Here is a 20,318-nt window from a genome sequence, read left to right as displayed (position 1 = left end):
GTCCCTGAATCTAAATTTCCAAGAGTCAGAACTGAAACTGTGAAATGACTGAATTTACCCTCCCTGCAAGCTAATGATTCTTAATATACTTGTGCTGATAGAAGATGCTGTATCCCTGGGTCAGAGACATAGGCCATCTCTTCCTTCCAGAACAGTTAGCAGCTAGAGTTGTATCTTAGTGTTGATTTCTACATCCCCATCCCCACAGGGCAACTTCAGTAAAGAAAGTATGTTGCCTAACCACAGGATTCCAAATTCTAGGAGGCTCTGAGATTTTATAAACTACTGACTCATAGGTAGTTTCTCTCTACTAGAGAATAATATTAATCACAAAGAAAATTTCCTGTGTGGGAGAGGAGAAATGCATCTCTTGGTTACTAACTTGGCATATACACACATCTCCAGGAACGGGAAGGAGAGATTTTTATATTTTCAAATCTTTTCAGAAGTGTCTAACTTTACAGAAACACTCTCTCAGTCTTCTAAGACATGATTGCTACTCAAACTATCCAAACATCATTGTTATTCAAAAACATGAAGCTTTTGTTTCAAAGACCTGGACCAGGCAGAAAAGTGAAAATACTCCAAGTGAATTGTGTCCCAAAGATTCATTCCTGTTTTCCACTCCTGGTTCAAGCCCATGGTGATTTTTCCCATGCATCTACCACTCCATCAGCCTCTCTGATTAATCTATTCAGTTTGTTTAAGTAGTACATAAAGCTACTGTCAGGAGGTATCAGAATGAGGCCAACTTCCAGTGATAACCTCAGCCATGGCCCCAGGTCCTAGATCTAGCCAGCCAGAATTTTATATACCAATAAAATGTTAGGTTTCTTTTTCCTTGTATTGGCTCTTCCACTTGTTTTATTGCATTATTCCAGATACAACACCATGTATTAGTACAGGTTCCCCCTTAGCATGCAAGAAAGGTCTGTGGGATTTCTGTCATCCATGAAAACCCTGGCCAGTGAACTGACGCTAACCTGAATGTCTGTGCTGACATAGTGTCATTGATCACTTTAGGTGGAGTTACAGACATACTTTATATAGCCTTCTATAATTGAATAGCTAACATGGTAGTAAAAAATCCCATATAGTATGCCTAAGTAAAGACTTAGTTATAGGTCTGGGAAGGTCATCTGAAGAACTGAAGGAAACCTCATTTTGGAGACAGCTCTGTAGTCATCTCAGTGATATATGAATTGGCAGTGGTGTTTCCATAAACACTCTTATAAGCATCCCTAAGGTTCGAGGCATCATGTTTTTGAAAGGATGGTAAGATGATATCTGGCATCTAAACAAGCTGTATAATTCAGAGGGTACATGTGTTGTTGTCTTGGAAACAGTTATCATTTATAGTGTTGGGAGCCCTATGTGGGCCATCTAAGTAAGAGATATAGTCTGACAGTGCCTCCAGTGAATCATATCAGGGGGTCGCCATGAGGCCTCCTAGTTGGTTGGTGAACCTCAGGGTTCCTAGTTCAGTCTGAGTAATTGAGTGCAATCCTTGTTCTGTGAGGAAGTGCCTGAGGGAAGTCAATCCAGTTGACCCTGTTTGTCTACACTATCAGTGAGGTGGCATTCTTCATCTTCCTGAAATCAGTATGAGCAAGCAGCTTGAGGTTATACTTAGCACTTTCATGAACTGAGTGGGTTATCTGTCGTGGTCTCATGATCAGAGCTGCCTTGAAGGAGACAGCTGACTCAGCAGTCAAACTCAAAGGTGTTGTGACTGTCTGAGAAAGTTGCCCCAAGGCATTTTACTCAGATGATGTCTTAAGGGCAGTTTTGAAATAAAATAAACAGAATGCTACCTGCTGGCAACACACATACACACCCCTCCCAGGATCTTAGATGTTCCCTCCCTGTGTTTCTTGGTTTCTGTTCTGCCTCCACCTGCATGAAATCCGAGTTACCTAGTCCAGCAGATACTTCACCTTTTATGAATCATCCTTTACTCTCTCCAAGACCTTTATCTGGAAAAATCGGGTGCAAGAAGGGAAGCTTTTTTTTTTATAAAACCTAACCTGAATGAAGTTGGAATCCCTGAGGACCCATTTTATTCAGGATTCCATCCAGATAGTGTGCCACCCATTAGGTGTGGTTGAAATTAGGAAAAACAACGCAAAACTATGCTCAGGAATGGCCAGAGAGGAACCCTCAAATTTTAATGCTGGTCCATATGACTCCTATAATCCCCCCAAATTTGTCCTGATCATTATTCTTTAAGAAGCTTAAGTGAGATAACCCCTTTCAAGGAACACCTACATTTCATAACAAAACTGCCTTACAAGGTGTGTGTCCCTGAAAAAGTAAGGGAGGTAGAGTCAGATTATTAGTCATTGTTTAGAAACCTTTTCCATAAAATTCAACTGGTTTTAAAAGCTGAACAGATAGAAAGGATTTGTCTCAGGGGTCACAATGGTACAGACAGGGTTAGCTGATCAGTGACCTGAAGAAGTCAAAAATAAAATAAATGCTGGTGAAGCTCCACAGATAGCCTCAACATGGGGAAGAGGGTGTAATGTATTCAGTTTGTCAGAGTGAGCCAGGACCACACTGATTAGAATCCCCACCAAAGGTTAAACTGGTCCTTTTCTGGCTGGAGTCACAAGTTAAACATGCAATACTATCCTTTGCATCAGAAAAGGAGTCCTTTCCTTTGTGACCAAGTCTAAAACAGCACATATATTGCCATATCCAATATGGTAATGAATCCATATAGCCATTGTGGCAATTTGGATATTGCAAGCTTGTTTCAATTTGTTCTCATGAGAGAATGGGTCTTTACCATGAGCATCTACATAAATAATCCAAATACATTAACCAGCAACCACAATCTGTTAATACCATTCCTTGCCTAAACTCTGTTTAGCCTTTTACCTGCTATAGTCTAAGATGTTGTGTTCTCCCCACTGAATGCAGTAACCATGTCCAGTTTTGTTTTTGCACAGCTGCTTGTGTTCAGACTGAACAGCCACAGCAGACATCATCGGTTTTCAGCTTAGGCAAACCAACTATCTATAAGCCAGGCTTTGGTATTTAGGAGAGACTGAATCTGGACACAGAAAAAGTCAGTGGTTCTAATTTGATTTAGGTAGCACAGCAGGAGACTATGTTTTCCTCCTTAGGGAGAGCTGTCACTTTTTCATTTAAAGCCAGCACGCTTCTGAGGCCAGGATGCCACATTCTTCAACATACCTTTGTTTGGCAAGGGTGACTTTTAAACTCATCCTGCCCTGTCACGCACACAAAGCAAGTTGGCTGAACTCAAACATGGGCCTACCAGACTGCAAAAGCCCTAGACTTCTGTGAATCAGGCATTCATTTTCAGTAAGAGCTCAGTAGGAAGCTAATAGTTTCTTTTCAAAAGTGATGTATCTAGCCATTCCAAAACCCCAAATCCAAAATTCCGAAGAGGTACCTCCAGGTGGAGACTGCCTCCCTTTGGTTGTTGCGTCCTTTTCCTAGATGTTTTAACAGGAAAATGATCATTATTTTTGGAGTCCTGCTTTGTCTCCAGTTACCAAAATGTCCAACGCACTGAGAAGCACTTGAGCTAAACCGGAGTTCACTCCCTGGGGAAAAGTGGCAGGAGAATTTTGTCAGTGACACGTCTCTATTTGTGGCTTCCCCATCTGGACAGTGGTCACTTATGAAATGGTAGGGCAACATAGAGCACACATCAATTCTTAAATACATTCAGAAGTAGAAACAATAAAAACATGAAATAGGCACAAAAGGTTCTACGCATGAAGTCATTTTAGCCTTATTTAGTTTCCCACTGTAAATTTCTAGGGCCCACTGCCTCCACTGTGCACTCCCCAGCGTACAAGAAGGACCTGGCTGGACTCCTTCTTCTTTATGCCCTTTCACATGCTACTGTGGCCCGTGTGTATTCCTTGGCACTTTTCAGTCATTCCTGGCTTGAGAATCCCTTCCCTTAACTGGACCTTTTAGAGTGTGAGATTCTCCCCTCCATGAAGTTCTTTCAGCATATTCAGACAGTTTGTAAGACTTTAGGTCCTCCAGGGAGATAAGGAAATCATGATTCTACTCCTAATCTTACAGCAGCTGAGGTTGGTGTAGAGAAAGAGGAAGAACTCAGAGGGACACTGAGAAAGTTTCTCCCTGCCAGTAAGCAAAGCTCATCTACTTTCAGGTTTACATTCTGAAGCAGCTGCTCATGGCCCACCTGCCAATATTTCTGTTCTTCCCAAAGCCTTATACTAGCTTTAGGAACCCCTGTATATTTTCTCCCCCTGCCTTAAAGAGGAGGAAAAACAAAACAAAACAACAACAACAACAAAAAAGCACACTATTTGTACTGCTGTGACCAAGACAGCCATTTTATTTCTCTCAACTTGTGTAAACTTTAGACAGGTTTCTTCCTAACTGTAGACCCCTCACCTCCATTTTCATAGAGAATTTGCTTTGGAAAATTTGAAATTGCAAATTCTGTCTCTGCCCTTTTGAAATATAGATAAATCTTCTCCCAGCCCCTTATCAGTTTTACAGCCCAGAAATATCTTTCTCAAGGAACTGGAAACTGACCTTTTAGATATAATTGTCATGGAAGATAGTGCCCCTGTCTCCCAATCTCTATGGGAGGGTAGCAGCCAAACTTCAGTAAGTGCCATTTATCAAGCACAGACGGCCAATCACACTGACCAACCTCCACCTAGTGACCTCCGGGCCCTTTTCATTAGTTTGCCCCAGAGTTAAAAGCCCTCCTGACTTTTGTTTCAGTAGAGTCAAGTTCAGTTTCAATCTCCTGTTGCAATAGTCTTGAATAAAGTCTTCCTTGCCTGTTGAACTCTGTACACTGCAGTTTTTGTTTGACACTTGTTTCAACTCTTCCTCCCAGTACTCAGTTTGTAACTATCTCTCCAAATCATTCTCATTAGCAGGAAAAAATAGTAGAGGATGCATATTGTCTAATGCACCATACAGATTAGTCAACACATCACTGGTTCCCATGGTATGCCTCTTCCAGAAAGGTGTATCTCTGAGTGTACTTCATCCTTGACACCAGACTGAAAAGTCAGAAACTGTGAGGAATCTGAGATTAGCCTATATACCAGACTAACAAGTTAGGCTGACACAGTTTTATATACATATATTGACATACAAACTGTTTTATTACTCAGGAAAACCAGCTCCTAGAATAGCATTTTAACACCCAAATTCCTACAGAATAACACAAATGCAGACTGGATGTCTCCTGCACATGCAGTGGAATTGTGTCATAAGATAGGAAACACAAAACGTAAGAGACTTTGTTTTTCAATAGATTGCTGGTACATCTGTCCTTCATGTGAAAGAGGGGGAGGGAAGGAAAGAGGGAGAGAGGAAGGGAAGGAGGGAGGGAAGGGGGTGGTGGAGATTGATTACTCATTAAATAAATCTCTTTTGAGGAAGAGAGGGAAAATATCACTTGGTTTATTAACCTAGAATAACCAGATGTTTCCAGGGAAGGGAGAGGCCTTTACATATTTAGATTGCCTGGAGATCTGTAAAGAAGTCCTGTCCCCAGTTTCCAACACATATTTGCTATTCAAACACATTCTTTACTCTGAAGTACAATGAAATTATCCAGTAAGGTTTATCACCAATACCAACATAGTGTTGAATTTTACCTGTAATCTTTAAGATATATACTGAGCCTCATACTCATCAAAAGACATTGATTAGACAAAGTTCATAGGATATTGTCTTTGTGTTTAAATATCCAGAACATTGATACATTTTTTGATACACTGTGAAACAGGTCTACCATGTCCAAGGCATGTGGCTAAACTGTGGAGAGAATAACAAACAAATTATTCGCAAATTTTGTTATCTAAAATGTTATTCAAAAATGTGTTTAAACTAAACTTAAGAAGGTGAAGACTGGAAAACATCAGAGGCCCATTTTATAGAAATCACTTTTGAGATGTACCTTTAAAGTTAGCAAGGATTTGCATTCAGACTGTGTATGAGAAAATAATTTTTAAAAAACAAAATGGATATATCATATGTGGTGCTATTTTGAATGCCATATTGATATAAGAAAAAATATGTTTGGGTCATATTAATTTTAAACATTTATTAATAGTAAAATACTAATTTTTTTACTAATGACTTCTTATATTTGATTGTATTAGTGAAGTCTTATTAAAATTACATTTTCAGAGGCTTAAATAACTTTACAGTTATTAGCAGTTTCTATTCTTAATGGTTCTCATTTAGCAAACTGTTGAGAAACGTTTAGAAAATAATTTCAATTCAGTTATTAGAATTACAGCTGTAGGTCTTTTTTCCTTTTATACTATATTCAAAGACTGCCTTTGAATTTCATTCCTTTACACTTGATCCTTGAACAACATGGGTTTGAACTGTTTGGATCCACATATACACAGACTTTTTTCAATAAATATACTGGAAAAATTTTGGCGATTTGTGATAATTTATTATTTTTTCTTTTTTTCTAGCTCACTTTATTATAAAACTAGAGTATATAATACATATAACATACAACATATGCGTTAATTGACTGGTTATGTTATCAGTAAAGCTTCACTCAAAAGTAAGCTAGCTATTAGTAGTTTAGCTTTGGGGAGTCAAAAGTTACATGTGGATTTTTGGCTATGTGGCAGGTTCAGGCAGCCTACCCCTGCATTTCAAATGTACTTGACCTTTTTATTCTGTTCTTTGTTTCTCTTTACTTCAGAATCTATTTATACTGTATTTACTTGCTTGGAACTTTTCCTTTAGCTTCCCCTTATTTTCTTTTCTATCGCCATAAACATTTGAATATTATTTTCTTATTGTCCATTGTCCAGAGCTCTGGTAAGCTTTGGGAGGATACTGCCCAACTCCAAAGTCTCCATTCTCTCAGAAATGGAGATCTGACACCTCTTTGCCTTTTATACTTCCTTTTTCATAAATCACAAACTTTTATAATAGTGCATTTATTCTCATTTAAACTTCTAGATGAGAGGGCCTTCATCTTTATATATGTTGAGTGCCTACATTAAGGAGTAAATAGAGGGAGCTCAGTTATGGATTTCAATGTTTGCATGAATTATAAATTAGATAAGTAATAAATATAGAAACACAGAAGATTATGATAGTGTCTGAGAAAATTAAATGGAACCCCAAATGAAATTTTAAATCCATCAAATTCTATACACTAAACAATTAGCTAAGAGCAAATAATCCTTGCAAAAGCAATTTGTTATTTTACATACATACATATTACATATATACATTTCTATCTAATGTATGGTATTTGAAGTTAAGATTGATAGTGTTAGTAAATTATAGTTCAGAAGGAAATTGTGTAATATGGTTATGTCAATGGCAATCTTCCAAATGGAATGATCTTTCTTTAGAAATTATCTCTGCAAACTTCAATATATGCTGATGCATCTATTATACACAATCCAAGCAAATGAACAAACTAGTCTTAAATCTGTGAAATAGTTATTCTTCACTATCATTAAAAAGCCAGTATTTGAATTAAACAAGGATGCCATCATGTGGGATGAATATATGGTTATAGATTCCATAGGGCAGTATCTTCACTCTGAGCTCCTCCTAACATTTATTTAAGAGATCATATATTAGAGTTTTAAAAAACTTGTGATGAACTCTACATTGTCGATGTTCCTAGTTGTATCTACTGTCTTTGAAGACATTTTCTACCCTGGTGTGAAAGACTTTGTAGTTTGAAACAGGCATCTATCTTGCTTTTCATTCCATTTGTAACCCTGCAGGTAGTATCACTCAAACACAAATGAGGCTGCTCCTTTAAGAATTTGACCATGTAAAATGAAAACTTCAAGGTGATTGCTGAGCTATAAAATGAGCTTACCAGTAACTTAGAGACCAGGAATCTACTAGCATCTCCCAAAGATCATCTGTCCAGCTACTATTTTTAAAAATACAAGTAATTCAAATCCTCTGGTTGGCATTATTATAAATATGGACACATAGTGAATGCAAATCATTATGTATCAAAGCTCAAAGAACACAATATGAACAAAGGAAAAGCAGAGTGTCCTTAGTTAAACTTTAGGTAAAGGAAAAGTACTTATTTACATAACAGCAAGTATATATTTTAAAATGGATACATATTACTTAATCTGAATTAAATTTATGCAAATGTAGATACTTAGCAAAGAATTGAGAAAATAATCAATACATTTTTAATTTTCACAGGCAACTAGATATTGTTTTTCATTGAACATAATGGACAATACCACTAATACTTCCAGAATGCAACTGAGCCTAGTAATATTTTTAATAAAGTCAACTGTCTTAGACATTAGATGATACATAATTTAACTAGGACCCATGGAAGATAAAATAACCTTTTGCTATAACAATGTTCTATGTTTTTTTATTTTAAAAAATTCCTTTTTCCTCCAAACATTTAAAATTTAGAAACAGATTATTTTAATTATTCTGTCATTTTAGATTATACACATATACTAAAACTTTCTGTTTAGTAGGGTAAGCTATTCTTCAATAGAACAGTAATATTATAATTCTAAGAGAAAAAATCATACACTTACATCACCTGTCTGAATTATAAATGAAAATGACATTGTTACAAGATAATGGGCTTAATGTAACACAGTATAGCATAGCATCTAAGTTAGCATGAAAAATGTACTATATCTGGAAAAATTTATTATGAACTGTGAAACACTACAAAAGTAATTCTATTGCATGAAATACATCTCAACTTAATTAGTAGAAAATAGGCCATAAAAAGTGGAACTTCAAATATCACCACAGAAATTAATACACTTATAATCAAGACTTAATTTCTACACAGCCAAAAGCTTGAAGATTTGAAAGGATATTTTCCATTTTAAGTATACATAGCCTGCATTTAAGAAAATTGAATACTATTTTTTAATGTGTGTACACTATAAAAATCTGGCAAATAAAAATTGGGGGAAAAATTTTCATATGGCCTTATAGGTTACATAATGATACATATGAACTTTTACTTATAGGAGTAAGTAATTGCTTCCTTCTATTTATTTTTAAATTCTTCATATTTAATTTGTATAATTATATAAATATATTAAATCTCTAATACCTTGATATATAATTTGAGTCACTAGTTTAAAAAGACATGTTTCTGAGGGAGTTGTGAGATCTGACTGCTTAGTGGCCTCCTGACCTTTGAACCTAGACAAGTTCATTAGGCCTTCAGAACATTTTTTGGTGAGGTGACATTCAGCTGCCCTTTCTCCAGTGCAACTTCAGAAATACTCGATTTGGTTGTAAAGACCTTCCTAGTGAAATTCTTCATTTTACTTGGTTATCATTTACATTCAGTTGCTATTCTTTTATTCAGTAGTATTATTTGGTTAAGAGGCATTTTTTATGTGAATAGGGCACTGTAATCTATTAATAGTAATGCATCATAATTTAATATACAGCAATTTTATGAAGCACCCAAAAATAAGAGATGATGGTGATTATTTGGGTTGACTATGAATGCTAATATAATGAATATTATTAATTCAAACTATTTTGGAACTTGTAATTTTGAGTAAGCTACTATTAAACATCTAGAAAATCAAATATATATATATATATAAACTGATATATTAGTCACTCTAGGGGTAATCACACACAAAAAGTCTTTAAATCCTTTTAATAGCTGAATTCAGTCAATTAACTGAATTCTTTTATGATGCATGATGGGCAATAATATTTTAGACAAATTTAAGATCTTCAGCAAGTAGTTGTGTATAATACAAATATATTAAAAATATCTCAAAGATCATTAAGATCTAAACTAAACAATGTTAAGCATCATTTACACAATAAAGTATAAATATGAAACAATTCAATAATATTTTGGTAAATATTTCATTTTTCATTTTTCTCACAGTCTGAAAAATTGATCAACAGAAATTGCAGGTGGCTTTTTGGACATATAAAATCCACCAAAACTTTCATCTTTGCAATACACTTTTTTTGGTGGTTGTGGTGTTTCTGGGTCAATATTCTCATCTAGCATTGCTCTTCAGGTAGCCTTTAAAGTTATGGTTTATTTTGTGGCATAAGGCATTCATTTTCAGTAATAACTTCATTTCAGGATGGAAGAAAGCACAGAAACACAATGTAAAAACCAATACTTCCTCAGATCCCACTTCTGAAGCTTAGCACCATGTCATCTTTGCTTTCTGCTTCTAAGAAAGCATAGCGTTTTCATTCTCAACTCAGCTGCTCATTTTCTCAAGTTCTACATTCCAGCTCAGTCAACCAACTTGTGACCTTGTCTGTTGTTGACAGCTCAGTTATATTGCCAGATAATTTATTTCAGCGAATTTGAAACTTTACTCTTACCTAACTTGCTGATTTCAGTTAAACATAAAAAATGGCTTTGGAAATCTAATGCCAAATGCTCAGGTGCCAGTATTTAAGAATTCACTTGTAACTCCATTGTTATTGACAGATAGATTCATCACCAAGCAGTTTTTTGTGTAGAAACTGAAAGAAGCACCGAAAGCATTTTGTATCATGGAAGCTATAGTCTTTTCATTCAAACCTTGTAGAATTGTGAATTCAAATGAAAAGTAAAGGAAAAATGCACAACCTGCACTTTCAAAAAAAGCCAAATGTGAGGCAAAATAATTCTTAATCATGTAGCTGGTAATAATTATTAATAAAAATATGTGTGTGTAATACATTTAGAAGATATGGAAGAATTTAGTGCTCATAACTGGCCATTTTTACTCATGTTTTAGTTCATATATTTTTTAACTTCTACTGGTCAATAATTCAATTCTGCCAGTTTGCTTTAGATAGAAAAGGAAACATAATATTTCCAGTATAATAATTTTAGACAAATTAAGCTGGGATTAAATGATAAACTGCCACCACCACGTGATACAAAAAAAAAGTTCATCAAATGAAACCATTGTCTAAGTTTCCTTCTTCTAAAGACCAAAACCAAAACATGATCATTTATGTATTCTAGTCACTTACGCTACTGTGTCTTTTTAAAACGATTCTACATGCAATTCCTATAGCTACAAAATTATTGAATAATCATGCTGTTTGCATCACTCAAGGTATTCATATTCTAGGGACTAGAAGTTCATTTTCTCTCCACTGATTACCTAGAACTTTATTTCATCTCCAGAGATTAGTTTGTAAGTACTTCAAAAGGAGGTGTTTTGTTTTGTTTTTCTTTTAATGTTTTTTTCTTTTCTTCTCAGTTGACAAAGCACACTGTCCTACATTCATAATTTTAAAAACAATAGCAGCTACTATTTGGGTATACAGACATTTCTCAGTAGGGAGAGTCTATGCTGCACTTGTCCAGGTAGGAAGCACAGAAGTGAAATTCTTGTTTTACCTACACAATGCAAAAAATGATGGTGAAATAGATTTTCTCTATCTGTATTCACAGTGTCTGACCATTTCTAAGGAAGTTCCAAAAATCTTCCTCATATTGCACAAAAATATATTGATTCAATATCTTTTTGAATATTAACTGAATATTGGTTATTAACAATAAAAAATATGCTCCCTACCCTCAAGGAGCCAGTGAAATAGTAGTAGTTGGGCAAATACAATAGCACATTTCTATCATTATTATATAACTGTGAATGCACAATAGTTGGGCATGAATGAGGGAATAGATAAACCCAGCAAAACTGGCTGTGAAAGTGGAAGTCTATAAAACTTAATAGAGAGGTTGTTCCCTTAGTTGTATATTGATAAATAACGAAAGGTGTATTCATAATGAATGGCTGTTTATAAGAGAAAATGTTAACCATTGTTAGCAGAGTTGTTACTGAAATGAACCTGGAGAGATGAGCAAGGTCAGATTATGAGGAATTGTATACTAGGCTAAGAAGTTTGAAATATTACCTATAATGAAATGAAGCATTAAAAAATTTTTAGACGGTGGAATAATCAGATCTTTTTTCTTTTCTTTTTTATCAAGTACTTAATGTCAGGTGAAAAGGATATGTGGCTTTAAGTTTCTGCACTAAAGACAGGAACATGAATTTTAAAGACAGGGTTATAAATATTCAAAGACTAGAATACCCTTGCTAGAGTCCAGGACATAATGGAAATGGTGACATCTATAGTTCTTTGGCTTAGGTGCCTGGGCCATTGATGATTTTCTCTGAGGTAATGAGTCTTTAGGATGAAAAAGTATGCAAGAAAAGGCAATGAGTTTGAGGTAAATATGGCATAACCCAGAATAGCCAACAAATAATTCTGATGTATGGGTATTGAATTTAGGGGAGAAGACAGAGCTAGAGATAAGAATTGGATATCATAATAATAAAGTAGTATTTAATTGATTGAAGCTGATATACATTCATTTTATTAAGGTAACATACAGTGAGAAGAGAAAGAAGATTTGAAGAAAACTGTAATCATTAACTTGAAATTTTGCGGAGAATGTAATTAATGTGACCACTGAACATGTTAATTATTTTTAACAGGAGCCATTCATCTCTTTTGTGCCTGATTCCAATGTACTGAGAAGTTAAACTCTTGTGCAATTGAAGATCTAATTGTGGGTAAGTAATTAAAAATGTAAGTGTAGACTATCCTATCTATTTAGTTGTTTGTGTATGGATGCTAAGGGTATTAGCTAAGTGGAAATATAGTATAAGGAAAAGATACAGCAAAGAGTCATTTGAAAGGATACATTCTGCATTGGGAAAAAAATAGTAGGCTAACTGAATTTTTTATAAGAATATTGATGAAAGAAGCAATAGCACAGTGCTAGACATTATTCTACATGCCTCAAACTTAAATAAAAATTTCTTTCTCTGAGATTGTAGAAAAGATATGGGATGGATAGTGATATTGTGGGTAAGGGAGGAAGGTGATAAAGGACTTCATCACTAATTTCCCCCTAATTCACTGACAAATTTCACTACCAATTTTAGTGAGAGAAAGGATAATAGGGCAAAATAAAATACTTGAGAGTGATGGTCAAAGTTTAAAAGAGTAAAAGAGTTTTTGTGGAAAACTGGAAAGAGGGCTGAGCCAGGACCATATAAAATATTTACTGTATGAATCTGAAGACCCAGCTGTATATATGGATCTTGATTTATTTTAAATAAGCAACTATTCTCATATCCACATGGTTTTCTCTGCAGCTCTCAGCAGATATGAATGCTGAACTAGAGATAGCACATGATTCAGTGCTTTTGTGGATAAGAAAGTGAAAAGATAATGGAATGATAATATTGCCAATGCTTCTAAATGAATAGCTGAAAAATGTATTATGTGATTTTCTGTGGATAGATAAGAAAAAATTCATGCAAAGGTGATGATGTCCTAGAAGTAGACAAAAGGTTAGAAATTAGGGTTATTATTAAAATGAAAATAATAAAATATTGAGAGTAAGAAGCATGTGTGGTCTGGGGCAAATATTACAGTTCTAGAGTTCATATTTTTGAAATTGTTATATTTTCAACTATGGCCAAGGTTCAAGGTGAGGTACTAGAATTGAGTAGCAGAATTAGAATAGATATAAAGAACATTAGAATATAAAATTAGTAAAAATACCATTCATAATTTTTGTACTTTACTTTATAATTAGCATGGCTCTTGAAGTATCTTGGGTAATGGTGGTGGTTGAAGTATAGATAATAACTTGGAGACACATGCACGTTTTCAACAAAAAAGGAATAATGCATGAACAGATGTTAGATGATAATAGCTGCATTTCAAAAACAAAAGAAAAAACACAATAAATGAGTTAGTTAGAAGAGAAAAGAAATCATTAAACTCAGATTGGCTTGACTTCAAAATTGACTTTAAAATCTTGGAAAAATGACAATCTTTTCTACATCAAAAATGTATCTTAATCCATCTGCAAACTCAAGCAAATAGCTAACAAACAAAATTGCATTTTTTAACCTAAAGGTGATCAAAAGATGACAGATATAGAAAAACTCTCAAATCATAAAATTTTAGTTTCTGATATCCATTTTTAATAGAGTAGTATGAACATGTGTAAAATCTGGGAAGAACAATATCCTTTCTTGTGGAATTGCGTACAATGGCATTTACATTTCTGGAATGACCGATAATAAAATAGTACATACTAAAACAAGTTGCTCATTTTCATTCTTGTTAGGACATTTTTGTCTTAAAATTTAAGTAATGCTGTAATTTCAGGGTAAATATTTTATTGATTGCCTCAAATTTAAAATACAGAGCTGAAGGGATTTCTGCTTCTAATTGTGAAACAGTTTTTTGGAGTAAGTCTAACATCCCCACTGAAAACAAATACAAAGAGAGCAAAAGGAAAGAAAGCAAGAAGATAAAAACAGAAATTGAATAAAATAATAACTGTATATTAGAGAATATACCAAAAGCACAAGTGTGTCGATTAAGCTGATTCATCATATGTAAATAATAGTTACAGTCAATACATTAAAAAGTCGAAAAATTAAATGTGCATCTAACTTGGTGCAGAACGAATCTTTGGTAATAGTAATTCCACAAAATAATAATAGAACAGAACTTCCATAAACTGATAAAGAGAATCTACAAAAACTAATTTGAAGTATTACAAGGTTTGCTCTTGTGATTGGGCATAACATAAATGACATCAGTTGCCTCTTCTATTCATTAGTATTCTGGCTATCCTAGGGAGTACAATAATAAATGAAAAATAGATGCAGATTGGAAATGAAATACAGATGTTATTACATGGTCATGGATTTAATCAAAATATTCTAGAAAGTGAACTATTACTATTAACATTACTATTACTGAACTAGAGACAGCATATGATTCAGTGCTTTTGTGTATAAGAAAGTGAAAAGATAACAGAATGATAATATTGCCAATTCTTCTAAATGAATATTTGAAAAAATGTATTATGTAATTTTCTCTGATATATAACATCTGGACAACTAAGCAGTGTTTTAAGCAATTTCAATATTAACATAGAAAGTTTACTGGAAATAAGGAAATATAAAACATTATTTTCTATATATACACAACAGATTATTAAAATATACAAACACATGCCTTTTGGAGATGATGTATCAAGAGCCTCATCTACATTTGCCAACATGGAGTGTGGTTTCACGTCACTTAAATGTCTAATAAATCCCTAGAATTATCTTCTTGCTGAGGAAGCATTTGTTTTAATTGCTATTTACCTTGCTTGTCTAATTATAAAGAACTTCACCCATATAGCATTTTCCTATTGTGACCTTTTTTGTCAATGTGTTATTAGCTGCATAGTCAAGAACAGAGAGAATTTCTGCTGATTAAACATTTTACCAGGGGACATTTAAAAAAATAATAATAAAGGAAAAAGACAAGCTGCCTCACACTACAGATGATTTTTTTCGGTCCTGTACCTTAACATCCTCTGAGAGGCAAACCAGCATAATTAACAGGGGCCAATGAATAATACTGTTGGCACTTTTATATGCGATAGTGAATGAGTAAAGGACTATAATCATAATATTCTCATTACTTGGTATTGTTTTTGTGTTTATAATTATAGTAGTGTTTAAAAGTTAAATGAAGTATAAACTAAAATATAAAAGCTCAAAATAGGTCTTGAAGAGAAGTCTTTTCTGAATTTAAAATCTTATTCTACTTCATTTGTGTTAACTCACTTGAGTGAGTCTCATTGTTTTTTTCTTCTCATGTGGGAAATAGAAGAAGGGTAATAGTAACTAATGCACAGGATCATTGGCTGAATTTTTCATGTTTGTTAGAAGTGTCTATGTGGTAGCCAGAATATAAGGTGAGTTCAAAAGGAAATCAGTTGTAGTAACAGAAGTAGAAGCAGTAGTCATTAGTGCAAAGACCCTTAATTTCCATATGCCATTGCATGATACTGAGGATTAAAATCAGACTAACTGAAAAGATGATTTAGTACATTCAGAAGTTTTAAAAGAAAAAAAAAAAACAACAGAAAAAGCCCTTGCAGATTCACTTTCATAGAGCATCAGTGTGTTGCCTCATTTGATATTTTTTCCTGTTTTACTTAATCTGTTTTATTTTCTACTGGTTGTTTGTATTACAAAGTAGAAACAAAAAGACAGTAAATATGAAAAATAAATTGCAGCTCACTTCTCTGTGGATTAAATTTGCCTAAAACACTGCTTAGTTGTCCACATGTTATCATGGCAGCCCATACTCTGTGGTTTCACAACACACTTTATAAAAACTGTAGTCCTCAGTTTGTTACTTTAACATGAAGGATTTAAAAAGATGTGATCTTTAAGATCTATTCTGTTTTTAAAGTTATATCTTTTCATAAATAGACAATATTTAGGAGACCTCTGATAACTGTGTAGAGAATGAAAATAAATTTTAAAATGAATGTAGAAGGAAGGGTAGAAAGGAACCAGGATAAAGAATAACTGCAAGACTTACTTTCATTAAATAATTTTGCATTAGTGATCGAACCTCTATTCACTGTAGTAATGGAGGTTCCAGCCAGAAAAAGTAAACATGGAAAAGAAAGAAAAGCTTCCAAATCAAAAAGGAAGAGGTAAAATTATCTCTCTTTGATTATGACATGATAACATATTCAGAAAACAAAAATTTCTAGAACTAATCAATGAAATCAGTAAAGTTGTAGAATACAAAATCAATATACAAAAATCAGTTGTATTTCTATACATTAAAAATTAACTATCCAAAAAAGAGGTTAAGAAAACAGTCCCATTTACAATAGCATCAAAAGGAATAAATATTAGGAATCTTAACCAGAGAATGAAAGACTTATACACTAAATTTAAAAACACTGATGATGAAATTATAAAAGGCACAGATGAATGAAAAAACATCCTTGTTCATGAATTGGAGGAATTAATATTTTTTAAATGTCCAAAGCACCCAAAGTGAGCTTGATTCAGTTCAATCCCTATCAAAATCTTAATGTTCTTTACAGAAATAGAAGAAACAATATTAAAATTCTTATTTTAGAATAAGTTAAATACTCCAAACAGCCAGAGCAATCTTGAGCAAGAAAAACAAAGCTGTAGGCATCATATTTCCTGAATTCAAAATATATTACAAAGCTAAAGTAATAAAACTGTATGCTGCTATCATAAATACAAACATATAGACAAATGGAACTGAATAGAGAACCCAGGAATAAATTCAAGCATTTACATTCATCTGATATTTGATAAGGGTCCAAAGAACACACAGTAGTAAAGGATCAATTAGTGTTTTTGGAAAAACTGGATATCCACATGCATAAATATGAGACAAGACTCTTATCTCACATACAAATATCAACTCAAAATGGTTTAAGTAAATACTTACACACAAGAATTGAAAATATAAAACAACTGGAAGAAAATAAAGGAAAAGCTCTCTGGTATTGGTCTTGGCAATGTTTGTTTGGATATGACACCAAAAGCACAGGCAACAGAGGTAAAAGTAACGTGGGACTATATTGAACTAAAAAGCTTCTATATAATAAAGGAAACAATCAACAGAATGAAAGGAAATTTTAAAAATGGAAGAAAATACTTGCAAACCATATGTTTAATAAGTTAACAGCCAAAATGCACAAGGAATTCATGTAGCACTCACTAGCAAAAATCAAGCAACCTTATCAAAAAAGTGGACAACGACCCAAATAGGCATTTCTTAAAAGAAGACATACAAATGGCCAACAGGTATATGAAAAGGTTCTCAACTTCACTAATTATAATGGAAATGGAAATCAGAACCACCATGAAATATCACTTCACACATATAAAAATGGCTTACAATCAAAAGGAAAAAATTGACGTGTTGGCAAGGATGTGAAATAAAGGGAAATCTTGTACTCTGTTGATGGAAAGGAAATTGATGTAGCAATTATGGAAAACAATATGGATGTTCCTCAAAAACTTGAAACAGAACTAGAATATATTATCCAGCAATCTCATTTGTGGATATATATATATTCCAAGGAAATTGAATCAGGATCTTGATGAGATGTCTGCATTCCTGCATTCACTGCAGAAATATTCATAATATCTAAGATATGGAAACAGCTTAAAATGTCTGTCAATGGATGAATAAATAAAGAAAATGTGAAATACACACACACACACACACACACACACACACACACACACACACACAGGAATATTAATCAGCCCTTGAAGGAAATCCTTCTGTTTATGACAACATAGATGAATCTGGAGAACATTATGCTAAATGAAATAAACCCAATACAGACAGAGAATGACTCTATCATTTCATTTACACGTGTAGTCTAAAATGGTCAAACTCATAGAAGCAGAGAATAGAACGGTGGTTGCCAGGGACTGGGGTAAGGGGATGTAGGAAGTGTTGGACAAAAAGTACAAAGTTTCAGCTATACAGATGAATAAATTCTGCAGATCTAATGTATATCATGGTCACAATTTAACAATACTGTTGTATACTTGAAATTTAGTAGAGGGTGTATCTTAAGTGTTCTCAAGAGAGAGAAATAGGAGGAAAGGAAGGAAGAAATAAATGGTGACTGAGGTCATGGATATGTTCATTAGTTTGATCATAGTGATCATTTCTAATGTATAGTACATCAGAAGATAAAGTCACTCCAAATACATAAAGTTTTTATTTGCCAATTATAACTTAATAAATTTGGGGAAAAAGTAAGCGATAAAAAGTATAAACTCTTTAAAAGGCAGAAAGAAAATACCTGCAATCTCTACATTTTGATAGTTTCCTTTTAAGTAGTGTAAACATAAGTAGCCAATTAAGCTTTCAGATTAAATAATTATAACATGTTTTCCATACTGATATAAATTCATGGCTTCAGATCTACCCATCATTTAGTAAGTCTCTATATAACATTTTATTTGGGACATAAAAGGTTTTACTTATACTTTTAGAGTTGAACTGTAGTTCATACTTGACAAGGTGTGTTTTTATATTATCTATCTTAGATTTTCTCCTACTTGTTTGCTTATTTACAAGCACAGAAAATGTTCAACTCCTTCAATTCATTTCACCTAATGAAGTAAATCTATCTCCCTAGCAATAGGAATGTCCTTTAAAAAATATATTTAACAAAATGATTTTTTCTATAGAAATTATACTTGATCCCTCAACCATACATTTTCTTTCTCTGACTGAGAGCTGGCAAACAGAAAAAAATGAGCTTAAATTGCTTGAAACCAGCGCTCAAAGACGGGATATATGCCCAGATTTCCTTCTAGGTATATCTGTCTCTCTCAAATGGGCAACATGCACTACTAAGTTTACTTATAGTAGTTTCCAGAAGTCTAAAATCCATTTAGAATAGATTTATTTAATGTATAGAATATGAAGTGGAGATCAAGATTTATTTTTAGTGATTATTTAATTAATCATTTTTATTTGAAAGAATTTAATCTCTCTGTTGTACCCCAAAGTCTGCTTCGCTATAAATTCAGTCTGTTCTTTTGGTTTATTTTCTACCATTTACCAATACCACACTGCCTTAATCTCTTTAGTTCTATAAACAGTCAGCTAGTTTAAATCCCCTGACTGTCCTTCTTCAGGATTATATTGGCTATTCTTAATCTTTTAACTTTACATAATGCTTTTTTTTTTTAACATGAGTGTTTGAAATTAAAACAAAACAAAACAAAAATCTGCATAATTCCTGATAGAGTTTCATTGATTAAGTAATATATTTGGGGATAATTGACATCTCTATGTTGAATCTTCCATTAAATGATATGATATAAATCTTCATTTGTTAAAAAATATTTTACTTGTTCTTAGTAGTTTTATAAATTTCTGCATGAAGGGTCTTGCACATTTTTCATTAATTTTGCTTTGTATTTCTCCCACTACTATCCTCAAACTTATATGGGATATATCTCATTTTTCCAGTCTTAGAATATTATAGGCAGATCTTTGAATTTTTTTTTCCTTTAGTTGTGAGATATTCTAACCAATTTATTTTTCAGTAATAAAATTTTAGTGTCATTTTAATAAAATCAGTCATCCATTTCAAAGCATTTACTCCTTAATTCCAAACTAACTCTTGGTTTCAAAGTCAGGTAGAGAAGAAAAGGCCCCTCTTTCTTTTAATCCTTAATTTAGTTCCTCCTCCAAACATTCTATGGCTTCTAATACCTTCATAATCAAAGGGCAAGGAAAGAGGAAGGGAATCAAATGGAAAAGTCATGTCTTACATGAAGGTGGAAGTATATTCTGACCTTTAATAACATTGGTGATGGCACTGCCTGTGTGCTGCCTTAATTACTCCTAGAGCACATTTTTGTGAGTGTTTCTATCAACTGTGTCCCTACTCTAAGTCCAACACCCCAACCAGGTGGGCCCTCCTT

General features: G+C 33.6%; 1 long non-coding RNA gene across 1 annotated transcript in view; it reads left to right on the top strand.

The window, feature by feature from the left end:
- LOC140850072 (uncharacterized) overlaps positions 1-20,318 on the top strand; it is an 824,946-nt gene that overhangs the window by 470,128 nt on the left and 334,500 nt on the right. The window contains exon 2 of the long non-coding RNA XR_012132813.1: positions 12,480-12,557. This is a non-coding gene — a long non-coding RNA (uncharacterized lncRNA). The remainder of the gene's footprint in view (positions 1-12,479; positions 12,558-20,318) is intronic.

This window comes from Manis javanica, chromosome 6 (assembly GCF_040802235.1).
Source record: "Manis javanica isolate MJ-LG chromosome 6, MJ_LKY, whole genome shotgun sequence".
Taxonomy (NCBI): domain Eukaryota; kingdom Metazoa; phylum Chordata; class Mammalia; order Pholidota; family Manidae; genus Manis; species Manis javanica.
The sequence above is the reverse complement of the archived record's forward strand: the minus strand, read 5'-3'. Positions and strand labels throughout refer to the sequence as shown.